This window comes from Megalobrama amblycephala, linkage group LG13 (assembly GCF_018812025.1).
Source record: "Megalobrama amblycephala isolate DHTTF-2021 linkage group LG13, ASM1881202v1, whole genome shotgun sequence".
NCBI classification, from domain to species: Eukaryota; Metazoa; Chordata; class Actinopteri; order Cypriniformes; family Xenocyprididae; genus Megalobrama; species Megalobrama amblycephala.
The window spans coordinates 998,110-1,021,160 of NC_063056.1; the positions used below are offsets into that span (position 1 = coordinate 998,110).

The following is a 23,051-nucleotide window of genomic DNA, read 5'->3' on the forward strand; positions in this document are numbered from 1 at the left end:
AGTGCTTCTGAAATATGAACAAGTGAATGGCCAGCATAACACTTCAGTACATGTGTATATGCATATACTGATATCATGTGGCCACTCACTATATCTTCCCACTCTGTCTCTGCTTGCGTCGGACTTGTGTTTGTGTTTTCACACAGTATACTGATCCCTCTCTGTCTTTCGGCTGAGAGATATCAGTCTGTCCACAGGGGCCCTGTGAGGTATAATATTCCCTTGTTTTGCTATGAAAGCATTTCTAATGTAACCAAAGAAACTCTCTTAAACTGTAAGAACCTGCCTAAATAATGTAACACTTACAATCAATTTTAACCCACACCCCCAGCCAACACTCATGGGAATATTGACAGTGGCACGGATCACTGCTGTGGACGTGATTTCAACTTGCAACCGAAAATCAGCAAAAATCCATTTTTAATGAGTTTGTCTGATGCCCTGGTGTTCATAGACATGCCTCAGTTTCAGGTATAATGTATGTATGCATGTGTGTTTTGAAATGTGACAGAGAGAAGCTTTATTTCTGTATAGTTGAATTCAGTAGTGAATACTCTGGGCAGGTGAAGCGACACTGGACACCTCCTCTCACAGGGAGCGCCATTAATTATTTGTGCCATGTTCAGCCTGTGTGGTGAGGGGTTTGGCTTAACTGTGTAACTGCCTGTGTGGATTAATTCTGTTTCTATCACTGAAATACTGTCTTAATAAACAGGTTTAATGAATCATTTGAGCCATTATGCAAATCTGCTGTCATCTACAATAATCCTGCACAAATGATTTAACCATAACCATTCACTCTTCATCAGTTCAGCATTTTTTACAGTAGCATTAATTCAATCCTGTCCATCATCATCACAAATTAATATATAAGCAGTCGATGGCCCTTTTCATACTTCCGTTTTTTGTTTTGTTTTTTACTTCTGGATTGGTGCCTGCAGGGTAAACATTTTTCTGTGACAACAATTGCAGTGCCTAACAAGTTTGTGAATCAAAGTCTTGGGTATCACAGGTATTTATTGCAAAACCTGACCAAAAAAACTGCATAAAAGATTTGCAAACAACGCGTGTTGCATTCCAAGTCTTCTGAAGCTAAACAATATCTTTATGTGAAGAACAAAGTGAAACTTAAGGTTTTAATTGCTGAAAATGATCCCACTCCATGAACGCACATAGTCATATCTCCTTCTTTTTACTGGTGGCTCGCATTCTTAAATATTGCATTTCCGTCATCCACTGTGGGTTATGGATCTGAGACAATTCTTCTTCTCTCCCCAGGCCTATCAGGACTCAGGCTTCTGATGAAGCTATGTGTTTAGCTCCTCCATCTTCAGCTCCACATATCTATTTCAAAAGATACACCCGAACTTTAGCGTGATGCAACCGGTCAAGACCTGAGACACACGAGAGCCAGAGGCATTTCACAGTCAAAGCTGATGTAACGCATTTTTCTGCCGGCAATTTTTGAATGTATGCACAAGATCTGATTCTGAGCTTGATGGCGGATAGAGACTGTGATTGCTTTTAGGTCTGCTCCACACACAAATCAATAATTTGGCCTTGGGACACTTGGAATATTTGTACTTTTTGAAAAAATCATGACTGTTGTTGTATCTGCTTGTTATATCCTGTGTTTTATATTATATAACAAATGGGTAGGTTTAGAGGTAGGGCTTGGGTTATGTGCTCAAACATGTCTTTTTTACATGCAATGTAAATAAAATTATTGTGGCTGTTTAAATTGAATATCGTACACCAAAATATATTTCATAAGGGCAAAATTATACCCCAATATATAATTTCATCATGATAAATGTCCCATGACCATCGTGTCTGTGTATGACATAGTGATGGGTCGTTCGCGAACGAGCCGGCTCTAAGAGCCGGCTCTTTTACGTGAACGTCGGGAGCCGGCTCACATATCTGAAGAGCCGACTCTATTTTTAAAAACAAAGCCTATAGAAATTCAATCATTATGTAATGAATGATTTAAATTTTATTTAAAACAATAGACTAATAATTCAAAGAATAACACAAAAAAATATAATTATATAAGCCTAGGCGCACACACTAGTGATGGGCATTCCGGCTCTTTCGTGAGCCGGCTCGTTTGAAGAGCCGGCTCGTTTCGTGAGCCGGCTCTTTAAATAATAAACTATGATTTTGACTATGATAGGTGTGAAAACAGTTCTAATTAAATTATTAAATGAAATCATACTCGCAATGTCTCACAATTTCACAAATTGTTTTCACACCTATCATAGTCCAAGACATAGTTAAAACATTTATTATTTAAAGAGCCGGCTCTCACAAAAAAGAGCCGGAATGCCCATCACTAGTATGACAGCAAAGGTTTCTATTGAAAGCAATAGAGATCCCGTTACATCGAAAAATGACGCTAAAGGGGAACCTTGTGCGTTAAAAAGTGAGGGAAAGGGGTCCTGACCAAGAGTCAATATGTGACGATGGGAGTGGTATAGCTAATATTTTATTCTATGGGCCAGATTTACTAAACAAGGCAAATTAGTGCAAGAGCGCAATTACACAAATGCATCAATGGGAGTGGCAAGTTTTGCAAGTGATCTAGTGCTGATGCGCAAATTAAAGGACACAGACACAGTCAAATCATTTACATAATGACCAACGCAATCTACCAAGAGCAGTGCAAATTAGCGCTGGGTCGCAAATAAGCAGAGTTGATGCTCATCAGCTGCGGGTCGACGCAGGCACAACTTGTTATATCTAATAGGCTATACAAAGGCATTCCAAAGAAATTAATATGAGTGGAAATTATTTTCTCCCTTCTACCACAAGCTCTCTGTTCTCTGCAGCGTCTCCTCCTAGCGGCAACAATTGCAGCCATGTCGTAAAATGGGTTAAGACATGCATTATCACACTCTCTGAGAAAACTCTGGGAAATTAGATAGGCTGCCTTTCAGCTTTGTCTTTAATGCATGCCTCAATTTCAATTTCAGTTCAATTCAATTCATTTGTATAGTGCATTTCACAATAGAGTACAATGGGGCTAAAGGGACACCTGGGTAAAAGGCGCATTTGACTTTATTCTCTTTTAAACCACTGGATGGCACAAACATTCAGTTCAGCACTTTTCTTAACAACCGCATTTGATAATGCACATGGAAATTTGCCTGATGCTTGACTTTGTCATAAAGTTCTCAAGCTATTCTTCTGGCACGATCATTTTTTTTTCCCACCACTCATGGTGTTTTGCTGCAGGACAGTAATTGTGAGTACATTTTCTGTCTTTGCAGGAATTCAATGTGACTCTACAAAGGACCATTTCTCTTTAGAAACACTGAAAGTAAATAGCAGGCACAACAATGCTGGTATAACCATAGATATCTATGTGTACATTATGTGTCACATGACTAAACATGCGTTAAAGTTTTCGAATACCTCAGTTTTCACAGTTCACACTAAATTGACAAAATTTATCCACTTGGAAGAGCATTTTCAAAAAGCTCTGTCGACAAAAAAGCTGTCTCAGTGTGGACGGAAGGCCAAAACCGAGAGAAAAAGATGCGTTTTCAAAGAAAACATATTAGTGTGGACAAGGTGCCTTTTAGTCACTACATGAACTTGGTGCATATATTGTGCATACATGTGCATGTATGTACAAAACTCAGTACATATGACTGACATATATACATATAGACTGACAATCTATAGCTCCACCAATTAGATTTTGTGAAAACTGAACTTTTATAAATACAGGGCTAAGCAACTCTGGCCCTCAAAATCCACTTTCCTGCAGAGTTTAACTCCAAACCCTGAAAAACCTCCAAAACCGGATTAACCCTCAGGGGTCTGAGGATTTTTGGGGCCCTGGAGAAGTTTTGACATGCCCTGATATTTTTGCTTTTTTTCAGTTGTTCATAAACATATTAATGACAAAAGTGTCATTACACTGTATTCAGCACAAACTAGGCTACCATAATATGTGAGGAACATGTATGTACATGTTTGTGTTTTTGAAGGAATAACGTTTATGCGTGGTTATTGAAAAAACAAAAAACTTAAGTCACTGAAATAAGGCCAAAAAAATATATTAAATCTGTGTTCACACGACTTCTGGGTATTGGAGGTTGTAGACTAGAGTTTTTGCTTCAAAATGATGTAAAAATTATCCTGCCTACTCGTTCATATAAAACAATAGAGAGATTTACATTTTCTAAGACATTTTTTGTCAAGAAACACAGTATGTGTGGAGGCGTGAATCTTCATGAATAATGCTGTGATTCACATCTGAGACGACAAAAGATTTGCATAATGAGCCGCATAATGAGCTTTTTCAGTCAGGTAGGCTGTGAAAAAACCCTCTGTGATCATGCTGATAAGAGGATTAATGTCCACTCTTGACAAAAAAAAACATGATTTTTGTGATCTCATGCGTGCACATATTATTGCACATCATGTGAAGAAAATTTTGTACAGGCCTATGTTAAATTACAGTACCAGTCAAAAGACTGGACACATTTTTTTTAAAAGAAGTCTTAAGTCTTTAACCAAATAATGGTTTTCTATTTTAATATACTTTAAAATATAATGTATTTCTGTGATGCAAAGCGTCTGAACATTCCTCTATGGCATTTCATATAGGCTAATATATTTGTTATATTACATAGCCTAAATGTTAATGTGCAGTTGACAAACTATACATCATTAAAAAGATCTAAGACTCAATTTCTTAATATGCTTAAATGCATGCACATTTGGAGAAATATTGATGGATTCTCGTATGTTTATGTCAATTTTCTATACAGAGGAGTAATATTTATTCAATATTTATTGTCATAACTGTGAGCGCTGGACACTGTGTTTTCAATGCATATTTGCAGCTGGAGGGCGCTCCGTGCACCTTTAGTCCACAAATATCTCAGTAAAAGAACAGAGGCATATCATGTGACATTCCAGGAACTAACAGAGGCTTCCAGAGATCGCTATAACATACAGATAAACACTTTTCAAGACAATAAATTCACGACATATACATGTATTGCCTCAGAATTTGCGTCTGAATAGCGCTAGCTCCATGGGCGTGACCGCATTAGCGGATAATGAGCTGAATCACAGGCATCTGACATGGCTCTCTTTTCATACAGATTACATAAACACAGAATGTTTGTTTTTTTCGATTTGACTTACACGATTTAAAACCTGACATTTCAACGTTTCTTTAGACGTAAGTCTAATTTTTTTGTGATTAGTATTCACTAAGTTACAGTTCATTTTCTGAGAACTATCAGATTTTAGAACAAATGTATTTTAATTAAAAATCTTCACCTTTAAGCTTTGCAGTATTTCATATTTGATATCTCAAATGGTTTTGCCATGCCATTATTTACATTTATTACTGTAAAGCTGCTTTGAAAGCTGCACTTGACTTGATACATATACTCTCTATTCATCTATCATCTGGGTTGCAGGAGGATTGGAGCTTAAACCAGCATCTCGGGCTGAAGGTAGGATGCACCTTTGACAGTTGGCCAATCACAGGGCTCAAACAAACATTCACTCACACCTACAGGCAGTTTTGTCTTTGTGGAGGAATGGGTGAATATACAAACAGAAACGCCTCCTGGCTCAAACCAGGATTTAAACCAAGGACCTTTCTTGCTTTGAGTATATAGTCTAATGTCACACTCAGGCTTGGACGCAATGACCAGAACCAAGTTAAACACAAACGGGTAGTTTTATTTGTAGATATGGCAGAAACACAATGTATAAACATATAAGTGATGATACTTAAGATTGTTAACAGATGATATAGACTTGTATTGTTAACTTTGAGTCTTTGTCTTACAGAATCGTTGGACCACACACATGAGGGAACAACGAGGGATGACTGGAGAATGACTTAGATGACGTGGAGACTAGAGGAAGCAGTCTGTAGCATCTGACGAGGTCAGACACTGACTGAGCGTGCGTCTCAATCAGCTCCCTAGTTCAGTAGTCAGGGCACTGATCAGGGAATTGGCCACATTCATTTACATGATATACTGATTCACGACCTAGGGAGCTAGGGAGCTGATTGAGACGCAGAGTGAGTGTGTGCTCTATATAGTGCTGGTGATGAGGGCTAGATGAGTTCCAGGTGTGCGTGGTTAGGTTCCAGGGAGGATGATCTGAAATGCAGTCCGTGACATTACTCCCCCTGCCTGTCCGGCGGCTCCCAACAACTTCAGGGGCATGAGGATAAGTTGAACTCTGCTCCATGGTGTCAAACTCCACCAGCACTCCCTCAGGGATGATTCACTGCATCTTGGATTGATACTATTGGAAACAAATACCCACTTCGGGAATGCCTGCCTCACTAGGTGAGAATAGGTGTGAAAAAAGAAAAAAAAAACTCCACATACTCCAACCTCAGGGAGACACAAGGGAGTAATTCCCTACATAACAACCCCAGTACACTGGGGAGAGCAGCTCAACCCTGACTTAAATAAAGGCACTTCTCCAGGTCCCATTGTAGCTAGCGTTTTAACATTGATCATACTACCAAGGACTATTACGCACTCATCCAAAGGGGAGCATATATCCCTACTTCAACACCCAACAGTGGCTGGGGACTTTGGTAAATGAAGTAGAGGAATGTAATTGCCCTACATACTCCATTCACCCTGCATCAACCTTAAGGGGGTACCTCCCAAGCACACATCTTCAAGGGAGAGTACAATTTTACTTTAAATTCTAACATAGGTTTTAAACTCTCTCTGTATCTAATTCCTCAGAATTAGACATTCCACATTAATCAGTGAGATTAGAAACTGACATGGAAGTATTAGAACTAGCAGGAGGAGTCCCGAAAGGGAAAGGACTTCCTGTCAGTTTCCTCCCACACTCAGCCTACAATCCCTGTGATCAATCCCGCCGGACTGAGAGAGAGTCAAGCATAGGTAGAGCTTCTCACTGTGACTGCATAACAAAGCATGCATTAAACTCCCTCGAGAGCCAAACGCATTCCATTAAAATGCTAGATTTTTATTACTCTATCAAGAATCAGACAAAGACAGAGTCTGCTGCCATGAATGAATTGCTATGTGTGCCCTTAACTCCCTCAGGAACCGAATGCGCTCGTGCAAATGCTGACTACTATCCTTCGGGTGAGAATCTAAGCTTCTTACCAGTCTCTAGTCGAGTGCACTTCACCCGTAGCATTTGTTTTACACACTCATACAAACAAACATCTCCTGAAGACAAAAAGAGTTGATGATGAGTATTCAGGCACCCCCTTTATACTCACGGGTGCTCCGCATGTGACGTTATGGACTGACGTGTTTTTTGACGTGTTTACACGTGCTTCAGACACCAGTCATGCTGAAGGCATTCCCCATAGCGTCAATCCTAGACGCAGTGTTGAGTTCCACTTTGAAAGGGAACTGTACTTCTATATTTATTTCCATAAACCCTGTCTTGTGAATTTAATGCATGCATACAGTAGGGGTTGCACCGACTAATCGACTAGTCGACAGGTCATAGCCTGTAGAGGGCGCAGCAGGATAAAGTCCACATTTACGCTCCTTATCCAACAGTTACTGACAAATAAATGCATACTCCAATAGCGCTCCACAAGATATGTTTGATTATACCATCTGGATTCTCAATATTGATCAGATGACTGCTTGTTTTAAAAAGCTTATTGTACATGTAAGTTAATCGCCATTACGCACACAGACAGCAGACTGTGCGCGCTCACAGAATCATTCAGTAGCACAGAAATGTATTGTCAACACTGTTCTGTGATTTATCGATAAAATAGCTTAGAACTGAAAAGTTCTAGCATATATTTCTTAGTAACTAAAACCCAGAGTTTCACTAGAGAGAAGCTGCCAGGTAGAATTAATTCACACACTCGCTCTCTCAGTAGAAATCTGTGAGAAATATAACGACCCAAAGACAAAAGAACTGATAAAAATAAGCTGTTATGTAGGAGAAATATTTGTGGGCAAATGAACAATGAACAAACGATCTTATGTGTATTTGTATCCAAGCAATTGGAAAAAAAGAGTTTTTAAAAATCTGCACTTTTTGCACTCTCTCTCTAAAATTATCATTCTTTAAAAAATGCACCAAACAGAATGAAACAGTTGTAATGTCAAATGAATATGTTAACTGTGTTAAATAAATGTTACAATGTCACAAAATCAACACATGCTCATTGGAAAAATTTGCATCTACCTATAAAAACATCGTTATCACTGCAATTTTCTAGCTGAAATGAACACTAGAGGCAGTAAAACACCAACAACTTTTTTTTTTTTACTATGTTATGACCTCAAAACACTTTACATTAACTTTTTTACATTTACATCACATAACCAGCTCCATATGCATGTCTTCTCTGATGTAGTTAATTTGCGAAACACATGATAAATGAGCTCAAAGACTTGTAGAAGTAAGCTAAAATGGCACCAGACATTTCATTTCCGAACAACCAACGTAATAAAACATTGCCAGATTCACGTTCATCTTTTAGTGCCACTCACAGGATGCAACATAATGTCATTTTATAGAAATGTGGCCACAAGCACGCTTTTCCAATGAGTCTGGGATGCACAAAATAGTGACTAAAAATTGTTTTATACAAATAAATAAAGTAGTGAGTTTGGCAAATTATTAGATCTGTTAGATGAAACCAGTGTTCACCAAGTCTCTCTCTCCTCTTCTGCACAGTGAAAAATCTTAAAAAAAAAAAAAAAAAAAGGAAAATCTCACAAATCTCAGTGCAGACTTCCATGTGAAGAGAAAATAATATAAGTTTAGCATATGCCTATGAACCACTGCTTTCTCTGATCTACTTGGGCTGGATTAAAGCTTTAAAAACTTAATGATTCATTGAAATGAGAAGAGGCTGTACATAGTATGCTCAGAATATTTCTTCTTCTGTCTCTGAAAATGCTCAGATTTTAAAATCTTCTCGTGAGCACTCATTTCGTGGTGGTGTTTTAAAAATATACATTACCGGACACTAGCGAATCCCATTACTTCAAAATGGAATCCATGATCCCAGGCAAGTAGTCCATTGCTCATCTGTGTTTGACCCAGCCTTTGCTAATAGGGCAAAATTATGCTGACTCTTTTTTCCTCTCCTTCTATAAGTTTTTGCACAGGCTGTGAATATTCACATCGTGGGTAAGGTATCAACAGAGTGTCACTTCTAGATTTAATAGTTACATTACTGTGGTTTCATTTTATTTATACCAAACAGAAAATGTAAATACATTCTAAACAGTGTTTGTTTATTAAATTGGGATGATACAGAATTTTTCCAGTTTCCCAGTTTATTCGGCTCCTGAAACATTTTTGGACACGCACATATGAGAGCAGGATGTTTTAGAAATTCTTTGGGCCAAAAAAACCCAACAACAAACAATTAAAAAAAATACAAAGCAAATATTTGAAAAGTAATTGAAGAATAAGTGATTGCTTAAACAGTTGCGTTGATATGCTTTGCTCATACTCTGTGTGTGGTCCGCTCGGACGACCGCCAGAGCCGCTGTGTTGTTCTTTACCTTTATATTTCAACAGAGGCCAGAGTTGTATATAATAAAACCAAATTATGAAAACATTTGGGGGTCCTTACAAGCCATGATAGATGCAAATTTCAACATAGAGATATGATAGAAATGTATTCAAAGCCCCCTGCCACCACTGGCATAAACCTCATCTTTACCAGCTGTTCATTCTTTCCGTGTCTTAGCCATTACTCACGTTCATTCCATCTGGACATCATCACATTATTTATCTTATGCATTGCCTGTTGAGGAATATTACAACTTATATTACAGTAAAACTACAAGAACTGAGTGATTCAATACACCGTAAAACAAATGATGACTGGTTTGGTAGTATTACAATTTGTTCGTAGTCTCATTTGTTTATTATTAATTATTTGATTCTCAAATAAATAAATTAAGATTAAGAATAGAATGAGATCTACAAAAACATCTAAAAAGATCCGCATGTTAGAAATTTTACAAAAATGCGCAAATAATAAAAATTAGATTAACTAAAAACGAAAATTCTGCAATTAATTACTCATACTCGTCATTCCAAACCCGTAAGATTTTTGTTCATCTTCAGAACACAAATGAAGATGTTTTTGATGAAATCTTTCTGTCTATTCATAGACTGCCTTTGCAACTTGATCTTTCATGCTTCAAAAAGTTCATAAAGAGATCGGAAAATTAATCCATATGAATCGAAGTGGTTTAGTCCAAATTTTCTGAAGAGACTCGACTGCTTTTCATGATGAACAAATTTAATTTAGGCTTATATTCTTATATAAAAATTGATCAGTGAACACAAACAGATGCTCAAATGTGCTATGTAACCAGTAACCATTCTTGTGTGTTACCTTTAAAATGGCTTTCCTGCTAGCTATTACGTCCCTCAAGAGGGTCAGGGACCTGCAGACTCTTTCTGTTTCTCCCTCCTGTCTCGAGTTCGCTCCAGGGAGGGTCAAAGCCATTCTCCAGCCTAGACCGGGCTACTTGCCCACAGTGCCAACTAACATGGTGTGCTCTGTGGTCTTTCAGGCTTTTCATGTGTCCACAGACAGAAGCTACATTTAAGCCGAGTTCAGACTGCACGATTTTCAAAGTAGTCGGGTCACTGTTCTTTTCACACTGCATGACTATCTTGGCCAGCATTCAGTCGCTGCTGTGTTCAAACTGCACGATGGATTGGCGACAGAAGGTTTCACACTGCATGACTTTACAATAGGAAGAATCGCAGACAACTCTGTCTGGCACGCAAACTACATTTCACAACCAAACACACGCGAGATGTGACAAGGAAACAACGCCATATCATGCGTGCAAGACCGGAGCTCTCACGTGAGAATGGGATTATTATTAAAAACGGTAGAATGCAAAAAGCTTGCAATACGAAATGCCTGTGCGCTGATTTGCAGCGAAAACAAGAAAAAGAAAAGAAGAATATGAAACGTTTTTCTGAAACAAAGCCATGCTTGCTGATATTGTGGTCTATAACTCCTCCCTGAACTCCCTACTGCTCTGTATCTTGCTCTCTCATTGGCTGTCAGTCATCGCCGATATAGTTTTCAGTCAGAACACTTTTCACACAGCAGGATTTTGAATCGCCGACAGGTCCAGATATTTAGCATGCCAAATATCTCATGGGCGTCGGCGACTCGTCGGCGATTCTTTCAGATCGCGTCTTTGCTCATTCACACTGCCTGATTGTCACTCGCGTGAACGAGCACCGATTTGCCTGTGATTTCGGGCATTTGTCTGCGTTTTCTCAAAACCTGTCGGCGAGCCAAAATCGGGGCTAAAATTGTGCAGTCTGAACTCGGCTTTACTATGCCCTGTTTGGCCTCTAGAGGTGCAAAGGTCCTCTCGATGGAGGAAGTCGGACCAGCTATTAGTGTGTTTTTGGTCACTTAAGAAGGGTTCCCCTACATCAAAGCAAACAATCAGCAGATGAATTGTTGAGGCAATTTCTACAGCTTACGAGGTGTACAATTTGTCTACGCCTCTGCTGGTAAGGATTCATTCAACTAAAGGAATGGCATCCTCTATGTCTCTGTTATCGGGGGTCTGAATGTATGAATGTAATCATTGTTCCCTGAGAAGAGAACGAGACACTATGTCCCTTTGCCACACCTCCTGAGTGCCTGAGGAAGACTTGCTTCAACCTATCAGAAGCTAACACTGTTGTGTGCCTGCATCCCTTTGTAGCTTCCACACATGCCGTCACATGTTACATCATGACGCAACACCAATCAGGACTGGACTTGTTTCAGACAAGCTTCAGCTGCTGTCACGCTGGAGGCATTCCCCAAAGTGTCGTCATTCGACGCAGCATCTCGTTCCCATCTCAGGGGACAATTCTTAGATGTTTTCTGGCTTATTTTGTTTTTAGACTTGCCATTGTGTTTATAATGTTATATACTGTATTTAGTTTTCATAATTGTAATTTGTTTTGCACTTCTCAGCCACTGTACATTGCTGACTATTGCGCCACGTTGTTGTTGTTGATATTTTTTAAAGATTTCAAAGAAGTATTTTTTCAACTTTTTAAAATGCAAAACCTAATAAAAATTAGTAATGTAACAATGTTGTCAGTAACTATGGAATACACATTCCTGTATATATTTCTGTCATGACAACTCTCGGAGTGGTTGGCATGGTAATGGATATGACAATGTTGATATGTTTGGTCTTGGCGGAATACATCTGTAGTTTATTGCTGCTGCTGCAGAGCAAGTAAGTAATTCATACATAACACGCTGCTGTGAGCAAGCAAGACATGCTGCTGCTGTATAATATAGCGTACAAGAATTACCCATAGCAGATCTATACAGGTGGAGCTGGGGAAGGTGGAGGGTTTCTGAAGCACACTGCACTGCTAAGACAATGATACCAAACTATTTTGAAGGTTGAGCATTCAAGCTCATTGGCTACTGATACAGCAGGAACCAATCATCTGTGACCTATAGATAATGATGTGATTACGAGCAGGTTGAGTTGAAGGACCTATTAGCCTGTGCCATCTAGAGTTTCATGACAGAACTTTGTATTTACATATCATTTTAAATATTTTTGCTCCATTTTGTCATAGAGATGAAGTAATTACTTATGTAGACTGACAACCTAAACAGCGAATAAAATAAGGTGGAGTTAGGGGGCGTGAGGGAGAATGCAAGGGAGACAGATTGAGTGTGGGACTGTTACAAACTGTTCAATAAATAAGTTCTTAGCAACAAAATCATTGAAAGTGAGACTTATTTGACATGGTGTCTGAAGTAGTGGTGATATAGAACTCAAGATTGACAGACCTCAAGATTGGGCTGCATGGTGCCAGCAGTAAATCCACAAAGCTCATAGAGAAGGATGGCGAGGTTAAGTGAGTACCCTCATATATGCCATGGGACCAGAGGCAGAAAACATAATCAACTCATGTTTGAGAGAGACAAGCATAAAAAGACTTTGGCACTGTGCTAATTCATTTTAGTGTCTACTTCATCCCGCAAAAGGACATCATCCACAAGAGAGAGTGATTTTACCAAAGCATACAAAAGTCGGGAGAAAAGGCAGAGATGTTCATCTGTGCACTCTATGAATTAGCAGAGAGTTGTGACTTCGGTGCACAGAAAACAGAGCACATCCGTTGGCATCAGAGATAATGGACTGTCAAGGAGGTTGCAGTTAATGACAGACCTTACCTTAGATATGGCAGTGCTGATGGTGAGGCAGGAAGGTGAGCCAACAAGAGGAAGGCACACCAAGCAGTGTTCAGGAGGTTACACGCAGATGCCCTGAAAAAAGAGAAGGAAGTGGGATGAAAAGAGACCAGCGTTTGAAAAGAACAAGTGTCACGATCACCAGCTGGAGTGTCCTGGATGTCCACTAGAGTGCACACCCCTCTTGTTCATTGCCATTCACTCATGGACTTCATTTCCCAGAACTCCCTGCCCAGATTGCTGTCAGCTGTGTGTCATTAACCTTGTTAGCTCATCTTTATAAGCCTGGTCAATCCAGTCATTCGTTGCTAAGTCTTGTATGTGTCTGTACTGCATTTGTGAGCATTCTCCCTGCTTTCATGTCTCTTGGTTTTTTGGATTCTCTGCCTGTTCCCCTGGATTTCTCTGTTCTGCCTCTGCCCTGGACTCTGTTATTGTTTGGACTGTTGCCTGTTTTTTGACCTTTGCCTGTTTTGTGGATTACGATTGTGGATCACCCTTCTAATAAATACTGCGTTTGGATCCTCAACCTTCCTGTGTCGGACATTAATGCTGCTACAGTTACTTCTGGCAGCTGATATAAATAATTGTAATTGATTATAACTAATATAGCTATTAACTACAATAACTATATTAATTTGTGAGGCTCTTGTAATAACACTATTAATTCCCGAGCCGACACCTGAGCCATAATTCGCCCCGGAGCCTGACGAAACCAAACACACTAAGGCTGGCCCTCACTAGGGAGCTGATTGAGATGCACCCTATAGACCTTATTCAGAGCAGCCCCATGACAGGTATGAAAGCGAGGCTGTGAGGAATAGACATGTTTTCAGTGGCCTCTGCTGCAAAAAGCTGATTAAAGTGTTTTGTCTAGATTGAAGTGTTTTGTCTAGTGAAATCTGTTTAGTGATCATTTTTGTAGTGTTTCATCAGCAAAACTATATATAAAAAAAAAACAAAAAAAAAAAAACATCTTAAATAACAGTGCAACCCACTGAAGAGATGCATGACTGTCCCTCACAGCCTCACTTTCATTCCCGTTAAAAATCAAAGATTCACACAGAAACACAATCAAAGACTGTGTGGCCATCTGCTGCTCAGGCAGTTCTGTCACCGTCATCACCTGCACAATAAACGTTCACTATTGGTGCATGTAGTTTGTGTCTGTTTGTAGAGGCATCATCTCTTGTCACATGCTCTTTCAGATGTGTACAGTGTCTGGGTATGTAGGTGCTGCCTTGTATGCTCTGAGTGATTTCTTTAATACACAGAGTAAATGAAACGTTGTGATGCTTATCAGGACAGTCATGTTGTGGATTACAGCAAACAACAAATCAGTAACATTCAGCCATCACATACAATACCAGCAGTGATAAGTATTCATTATGGCACTACAGGAAAGCATGAGGAGATATTAGCTTGAAATAAGATTGCCATTGATTCTTGTGGCGGAGCAGCCCCACTTGATCCTTGATCATCTCCTCTGGGTTCAACAATATCCAGAACGTGTAACTGAGAACATAAATTCAGTTCCTTTAGCCCACAGACTCATGTGCACCTGTCATTATAGGGAGATTATATTAATGTATTTTCTGTTTATCCAGGTCGATCACAGCCTAAACCGTCCCTACTTGTCCTGGGGCCACAGACATCTATTCTCTAGATGGAGGTGTATTTCAAGTAGTTTACAAAATGAAAGCAGCTGTGTTTCCCTCCATACTGTGGCTTCCTGACACGGATCATTAAACCTTATTAGCCACTTCCTTTTCCAGAGATCTTCACTCCTATTTTCAAGCCTCATATTAACATTTTCAGGGTTTTCAACTGGAAATTATTTGCCTTATTGTAGAGTGTCAACTGCCCTTAGTTTTCTGATGGGTAGTAATTGTCGCTTTAGAGTATAATCACACTGTTTGGTTCTCCTGCAGCACATCTCTCTCTTATTTTTGTCTTCCTCTCGTTCCCTCTGCCTGTCTACAACATCTCAGTTGCTTAAAATACTGCTGAAATAGTAGTCTAATAAAATGACTTTCATATGATGCTTCTTCGGTAGTTTATAATCTAACATATCTGCTGGATTCTGATTTATGCTGCATGAATAGAAGCAGGAAAGTAAGTGAAAAGTAACGACCAGTTTTCCTTTGAATTAAACGAATGTACATGTATCTTTGTGGAGTGTGTTGTTAGGACATTAGACAAACAAGAGGTGTTGATGTTAAATGTCACACACACTAATTCACATACTAACCGGGGGTTTGTGCATTTTAGGATTTAATTGTTAAATACCAGTGCAATTCTTTATTGCAAAGTTAAAGGAAGAATTATATTTTGAAAATAAAGAGAAGTAAATCTAAAATGAAATTCATGCAACTACCCTATCCTCGGCTGAAGGAGGATGCACGGGACTCTTGGGAGAGAGTTTCTTTTAAGGTGACCGTATTAGACGTGCACTGCCGTAATACTTCATGCAGATCTTCTCTTCCTCATCACAGCCATGGCAGGCCGGCCTTATAAATCCCCCATCACAGGCCGAATGGGTCTTTTCATCAATACATATTTTGACATGCAAAGTCCATCACGGTGCTCTTTAATTTCGCCACACAGCACGACAAACAGTGTGTCCCCATAATTACACCAAAGCACTTCCACCCCTCTTCTGTTTGACAAGAAAAGCAATATGCTATAATTAGTTTGACAAGGGAACGTATTTCTGGTGTGATGTAGAGATGGACAATGTTTCCATAGCGACATGCGTCTGTAACCAGTGGTGTGTAAAATCTAAAGAAGGCGTTTGTCTGACAGCAGAAGGCATCTGTTAACCGCACACATGCCAAGCTTATTGAGTTGACACTGACACACAGAGAAGAGCCCGCTGCGATGAGCCGGCTAATGAGGCTTGTTGCTGATTTCTCCTCCACTCATTTCTCGCCAAAGACACGCCACAATCATGAGCGTATGATGTTTGGCAGAATGTTCAGGCTGCTCTTAGGACTGGCTGTTAAGCTCCAAAAATGACACCATGAAAGCAGTCCATAAGACTCTATTTTCCAAGTCTTCTGAACCTATGCTCTGTGCGAGAGACAGATGAAAACCTAACCAGATGCGCCGCCACACATGATAAAATGTATCTTTTCCATGTTTATTGGATTTTTTGTCCAAATTATCCGTGACAGCGACACACGATGATTCTATTTTAGAAATGGTTTCTATTTTTCTGTTTTTCTAATTTTTTTTTTTAACTATTCATTAATGCGATTATGTACTTATCCATTTCGTTGCGAGTGCCGGGAGCTTGTCGAGAGAGCCCGCCCACGCGCTCTTCTGATTGGCTGTGATATTTGATTGACTATATCGCATCCCATAGTCGTGTCGTGTCTGGTGTCGACAAATTGCTTGCCGCTGGAATCTTAACGCATCAAGCCTGGTTGGGACACGGTGTAAGTCGTAAAATCCCTTTGCCATAGCTCTCAAATTTGTGTGATTTACAAGAATGATAATATTTCATAAGGGTAGATAAATAATCATATATTAATACATGAAGTAATACTTCAATGAACTAGTGAAGGCATGAAGGAATTATTCATGAAATAATAAAGAGCTAACCTTAAACTATGTTTCATACATTAATAACACCTAATTACATGTAAATTAACATTTAAGGGTAAACATACAATTTAATATTGTCATAATGTAATCTGCGACTTGTGTAGAAAATACTAAATACACTAAAAACTATTATCGGTAACACCTTATAAATTGGTCTCATTTATTAACATTAGTTAATGCATTAACTAACACGACCTAACAATGAGTAATAGGCTATATTCTGACAGCATTTATTAACCCATGTTAATGTTAGTTAATATTCATATTCATGTTCATGCTGTAATGTGTATGTTCTGTTTAGTTAGTTCCTGTCATGTCTGTATTAGTTCTCATTAGTCGCCATGGTATCTCATTAGTTAATTATTCTGTTCAGCTGTTTCCTAATTCACTTTGTTTGTTTCATGCATTTAAACCCTGAGTTCTCCTGTATTCTCCGTGTGTTCTCGTTTGTGCTAATGATTTCTCCTGAGTAATTGTGTTTGGTTTAAAGACTGTTTTGTTGAGACTTCTTCGTTTTCGTGTGATTCATACAACACCCCGTGACACGTGTTAGTTCACAGTGCATCAACTAATATTAACAGATACAACTTTTTAAAAATGTATTAGTAAATGTTGCAATTGGCATTAACTAAGCTTAATGCTACTTAAAGCTGTAGAACAATTGTTCATTGTTAGTTCATGTTAATGTAGTTAACTAATGTTAACAAATGAAAACTTATTTTAAAGTATTACTCTATTATCATGAATTTAATCTCGATCTGTTTTGAGTCTCTTGACCTTCAAACTCTTCCTATACTGTGACTTATACTCAGCTATATAAAACTAAAACTAAAAATTTAAAACCTAAAAAAAAACACTTGTAGAACAGTTCCATTGGAATAAATAATCTTGTACTAATACCTGAATTAACACTTACTTCAGAGCCGGCCCGTTATATAGGCAGTATAGGCAAATGCTAAGGGCGCAATCTCGCTAGGGGGCGCCAAAGAGGCCAAGGGATAAAAAAACAAAAAAAAACAAAAAAAGTTACAAACATAACCAAACTGCTGATATCTTTAGCAAACTAAACTTCGAATTAGTATTAATAATTTGTATTATATAAAAATCCAAAATAAGGGCATTTACTGCACCCGCCCCCAATTGATTGACACCTGGCTGAAGGATGGCCGGAGCGAGGTGAGACCCCGGCCCCGTGTGCCGATTTGTTTACTTTCTGTTCAATGGCTTGTGCTGGATGCGTGCACGTGCTATCAGCGAGGGGCGAAGTGGCGACATGTCAAAACGACCTCATAAATTATCTGGTGCGCAAGGAAGAAAAAAACAAAAAGAAGAGGAGGAAAAACACAAAAAAGCCAAAGGTAAGACTGTGTGACGAAAACACTGAATTAATTAATTGTGCGTGTGCACTAGGCTAACACGTTAAACAGATAACTTTACAGATGAATATCTACATAAACAGACTGATATCCAATACTTCAAAAACATGCATTACCATGGCTTGAAAAGCAGCCTTTTTAAGACTATTTAAAAAGGCTATTTTAAAGCTATTTAAGTTTATTTTGTGATTTGTTTAGTTAGTTTTCTTATTTAGGCTATTGAAGAATTTTATATTAGTCTTTTTATTTTTAGTGCTGTATCATACTTTTACTGTATTATTTCAATCATTGTTGTTTGATTTGTTTTTATATTTGAGTAAATTATGATCCCGTTATTTGGATTTATTTTTAAAGTGGCTTTTGTTTATATTATTGTGTTGTTGCTTTTTTTTTTTTTTTACCAAAATGTTGCACTTTTATTTACAGTATTTAAACTTGTGAGTTTGAAACCCTTTTTTACAAAATAAATGAAAACGTCAATGGCAAAATAATTTAGGCTCATGTTTTCTCAAAGCGTCTTTGGGTATCTAGAAAAGTGCTATACAAGTGTTATTAATTTTTTATTATTTTGTCTAAATACTTGGTGATTTAAATCACAATATAAGGGAGCGCCAACAAAAAATCTTGCTTAGGACGCCAAAGAGGCTAGGGCCGGCACTGACTTACTTAAACATAAACTAGTGATTAGTGAATAACTTAGGACTAAATTTTTGGACAGGAATGTTGTTCCAGGATCAACAAACTATCTTGATCCAGGAACATCTCACATGGCAAAATCACGGTCACCATATCCCAATGAACACATCCTACACTGACACCTTAATGTAAAGTTTTACCAAATTATCATACTCAGTATATAAATCTTTGGAGATATAAATGAAAGTATGAAAATATATTTACTTTTTAAGAAAATGTTAACCATTTTTGAGAAATGTATGAAAATTCAGTGCGATTAATGATTTAATAAAGCAAAAACACCTGCCAATTGGTTATGAAAATTATAATAGAGAATAATATAAAAGAAAACCCAAACATACTTGCAAAGACACACATAATGTAATGAATGAGGCTGGCATCCATTCATCCAACCACCAGAGGGAGCCCTCTCCCGAATACTAACTTGGACTGTTGCTTAGTTGGTTACTTCCTGCCTTACTCCATTATAAACAGCCATGCATTTCCACTGCTGCTTTACAAAGTATTGCCAGTTTTTCATTGCCTTATTGGATTTTTGCCTTTTGGGTTATCGTTTTTGCTCTGGTTGCCTGATTGGACTGATTACTTGTCTCTGTTTACCCTGCCTGCCTTATCGACTACGTCTCTGTCTTGTGTGTTGGAGTTGTTCGCTGAGGTTAAATAAACTTCCAGCATTTGGATTTTATTTTGCCTCCATGTCGAGTCCCCTCACACATAAGGCATGTGAACATGTAAAATAAGCTAATGCAAATCAAAACATTTCCATTTAAACCACAAAAAGTACAGTTAATTACTGTACATAACTTTGTGACAAATCTAAATACAACACACATGCAAACGTGTGTTTCAGCCAACATTTATTAGATTAAAATGCCAGCATTACCATAAGAACAGCACCTGGAGTGTGCCAATAATGAGTGTCCCACCAGAAACAAACCCTACATACTGTCGTCCCAGAAGGAAACCGTAGATGAACAATAAAAACCCAAAAATGGTTGAGTTCAAATTTAAAGATGAATATTAGTGGTAATTATTAGTCTGTTTTTCTTCTTTTGATTAGATGGATCAATGTAAACTATGGCAAACAGAGGAAAAGGAGGAACTTAAATACACAGATAATGAACTCAAACGAAGAACAGCAGTGATGATTAGTTAGTGTCCATGGTAACTGATGAGTGGCGGGAAAACAGAACAAAGAAACACGTGTGATGAATGAAAACAAACTGAAAGTTCATGATAATGAAACTTAAACTAAACAGACATGTGACACAGAGTACTTATTATTTATTCTTATAAAGTCTGATTGAATTAGTATACCCCTAAAAGTTAATGTATTAACTATTAAACGTGTAATAACATATTGTCATGATTTCCCCTGTTCTGTGTTTTATGGCTTTTATTTTGAAGTGTATTTTCTGTTCTGCTGTTTCTCTTTCTGTGTTTAGTTTCTGATTTATTCCATAGTTAACTATTTATTGCACAACAAAACAATATCAACACTACATAGAGCTAATATATGTATTGTTTTTCAATGTCTTTATTAGTCCCATAATTTAGATATTACCCAATGAGTAAGACGGGTCAGATTCAATCACAAGACGGTGAGAATTAATCATGAATATGTACACTTCCATTCAAAGGTTTGGGGTCAGTAAGAGTCTGCTCTTCACGCCAAGCTTTCATTTATTTGATCAAAAATACAGTAAAAACAGAAAGTCAAATATTATTATAAAATAGCTGTTGTCTATGTGAAAATATTTTAAAAATGTAATTTATTCCTGTGATTTAAAAGAACAGCATTTATTTTAAATAAAAAAGGACTATTTATAAATGTCTTTTAAAGCATCCTTGTTGAATAAAAGTATTAATTTCTCCCAAAAAGAAAACCCTCACCAATCCCAAATCGGTTTGGACGTCAGTTATTACAGTGAAAATCACTGGAAGTGAGTCAGAGAGGAAGGTAATTTTATGTGGCATGGTCTGATGTGTCTTCAGTTTACAGCTTATTTTTGTGCTGCTTTTGTTTTGTTTTCCCTCGTAAATGTTTTGTCAGACATTTACACAAATATTGGACATTCCAGTATTTGTTTAGTATTTGTTAAGATTGTTATTCCTGCCATAATAACAAACAATTATAACAAAGAATATCATTGTTAACAACATCATCATCATATTCCTTTATTTTTGCCTAAACATGGGAAATTGTGAAAGTTCTGTTTAACTGTTGAAAAGAGGTTGCGTGTGTGGTGGATCTGAAGAGAACCAGCTGTGAGTGACTCAAGAGATCTTTCTACGTCAGTTTATGACCTCTACCTCCTGATTTCACCCATGTTCCACTGGCTGCAAACGGGCTGAAGTTTAACAAGTTTATTTACAGCTGTTTGTCTTCCACCATGCCAGAAAAGATGCTGTGTTATAACAATTATTCCCTCTTTTTGGAGGTTTGAACAGTTGGACGTCCAGCAATGAACCAAAAGAAACTTTTGGTAAGCCTGGTGTTTATTCCTGTAGGAGCTTTTTAGATATAAAAGGGGACCTATTATGCACAATCCACTTTTGCATGGTGTTTGGACGTAAATTTGTGTGTGTACACAACCACCCTATAATGATAAAAATCCAACCACTAATCCAACCGACATAAATCATATCCAGTGTCTCAGAACAAGCCGTTTCCAGATCGCTGGCAGTGTGACGTCACAAAAGCCACAGGCCCCTCCCACGAATGTTAACAGACACTGACGATTGAACATAGAACCACCCTGAGCGCGTTCACAGCGAGTTGGACACAGTCCGCCATTGCCATCCCAAGCATTTTAGGTGTTCTGTAGCTGGATGGATTAATCCACATAGCTCTCTCCATTTACTCCTGAAATCTGAGCCGCTGAAGACGAGGTGGATTCATTTTGTTTTCCAAGAAAATGCTACCGGAATTCTACCGAAATTCGTTTATGTCTGCGCAAATCATTTCACACTGGACTTAGTGAACGAATATCAATACATAGGGACAATACAAAACAGAGATTGAGCTAAAAATGTGTTCATGATCCAGCTTACAGTCTCCAGAGTGATACTGGATACGGCAGTAATGAAGGTGAGAGCACTTTATTACAGTTCATCGGAGTTGATTTACGGATAGAAAGTTTACCAGTTTATTAATCACCACCCGAAAAGGCATAAGGCAGGGGTCTCAAACTCAAATTGGCGGGGGGGCGTTTTTGTGATTGACACCTCATAGGAGGGCCATATTAACATTTAAGCGCAAGAAAGTGCAAAATTTCAGAAAATTTACTTTCCTTTGCATTATTTCTCATTTACTTCAAATTTCATTAGGCCTACTAAAAATTTTATACCTATACTATAAATATTTTATTTACCATACTAAATGTAAACAGCAGTGTCTCTCTCATTGTTACAGAGTGTAATATTTATATAATACTATTACTAATATAATACTACTTATAATACTATTAATATACTAATATAATACTACTAATATACTAATATAATACTACTAATATAATACTATTAATTGCAATAGTCTGGTGCAACTTCTCACATCCAACAAGGTGCATGGAATAAAAAAATTAGTAATTTAGGAACAAAACCAGCAACACTTGTGGCGTGGAGGGGTCAGAAATGAACAAAAAACTGGAGCTATATATATCAACTTTATTTTGCCAAAAAATAAAAATCTCTCATTGTTACATAGCCTACATTATTAGTTTTTAACATTTACACAGCTGAGACACATTTGTCCAAGATGCCGTTTGAGCATCTGTAACGTTTAATGGCTGCATCAGACGCGTTTCGGTGGTTTAAATCGACGCTCTTGACTTAAAGTCGAGTGCTTTTACTGTAATTTAGGCAAGCGCGCTCATAATAGAAGCGACGCGGTTGAGAGCGCGGCTCGTGGTTGCATAGCAACGACAGACGCCACTGGAGCGAAAGCGCATTGGAAAGAAGGAGAATGCGGCGCGGCCGCTTATGTGATGCGATATGTGAATGCCCCCATAGAACGGCGACTTTTTCTTTGTATATCAGGCAGGTAGCAACTAGTGAATAATAATAATAATAATAATAATTTAGCGGGCCGGATTATGTTTTATTTTTGAGATCAGTTGCGGGCCGGGTAGAGGGGG

The 23,051-nt window shown here is 38.2% G+C and overlaps 1 long non-coding RNA gene across 1 annotated transcript in view; it reads right to left on the bottom strand.

The window, feature by feature from the left end:
- The window catches only part of LOC125243307, a 56,868-nt gene that overhangs the window by 14,893 nt on the left and 18,924 nt on the right, over positions 1 to 23,051 (bottom strand). The window contains exon 2 of the long non-coding RNA XR_007179015.1: positions 13,214 to 13,306. This is a non-coding gene — a long non-coding RNA (uncharacterized LOC125243307). The remainder of the gene's footprint in view (positions 1 to 13,213; positions 13,307 to 23,051) is intronic.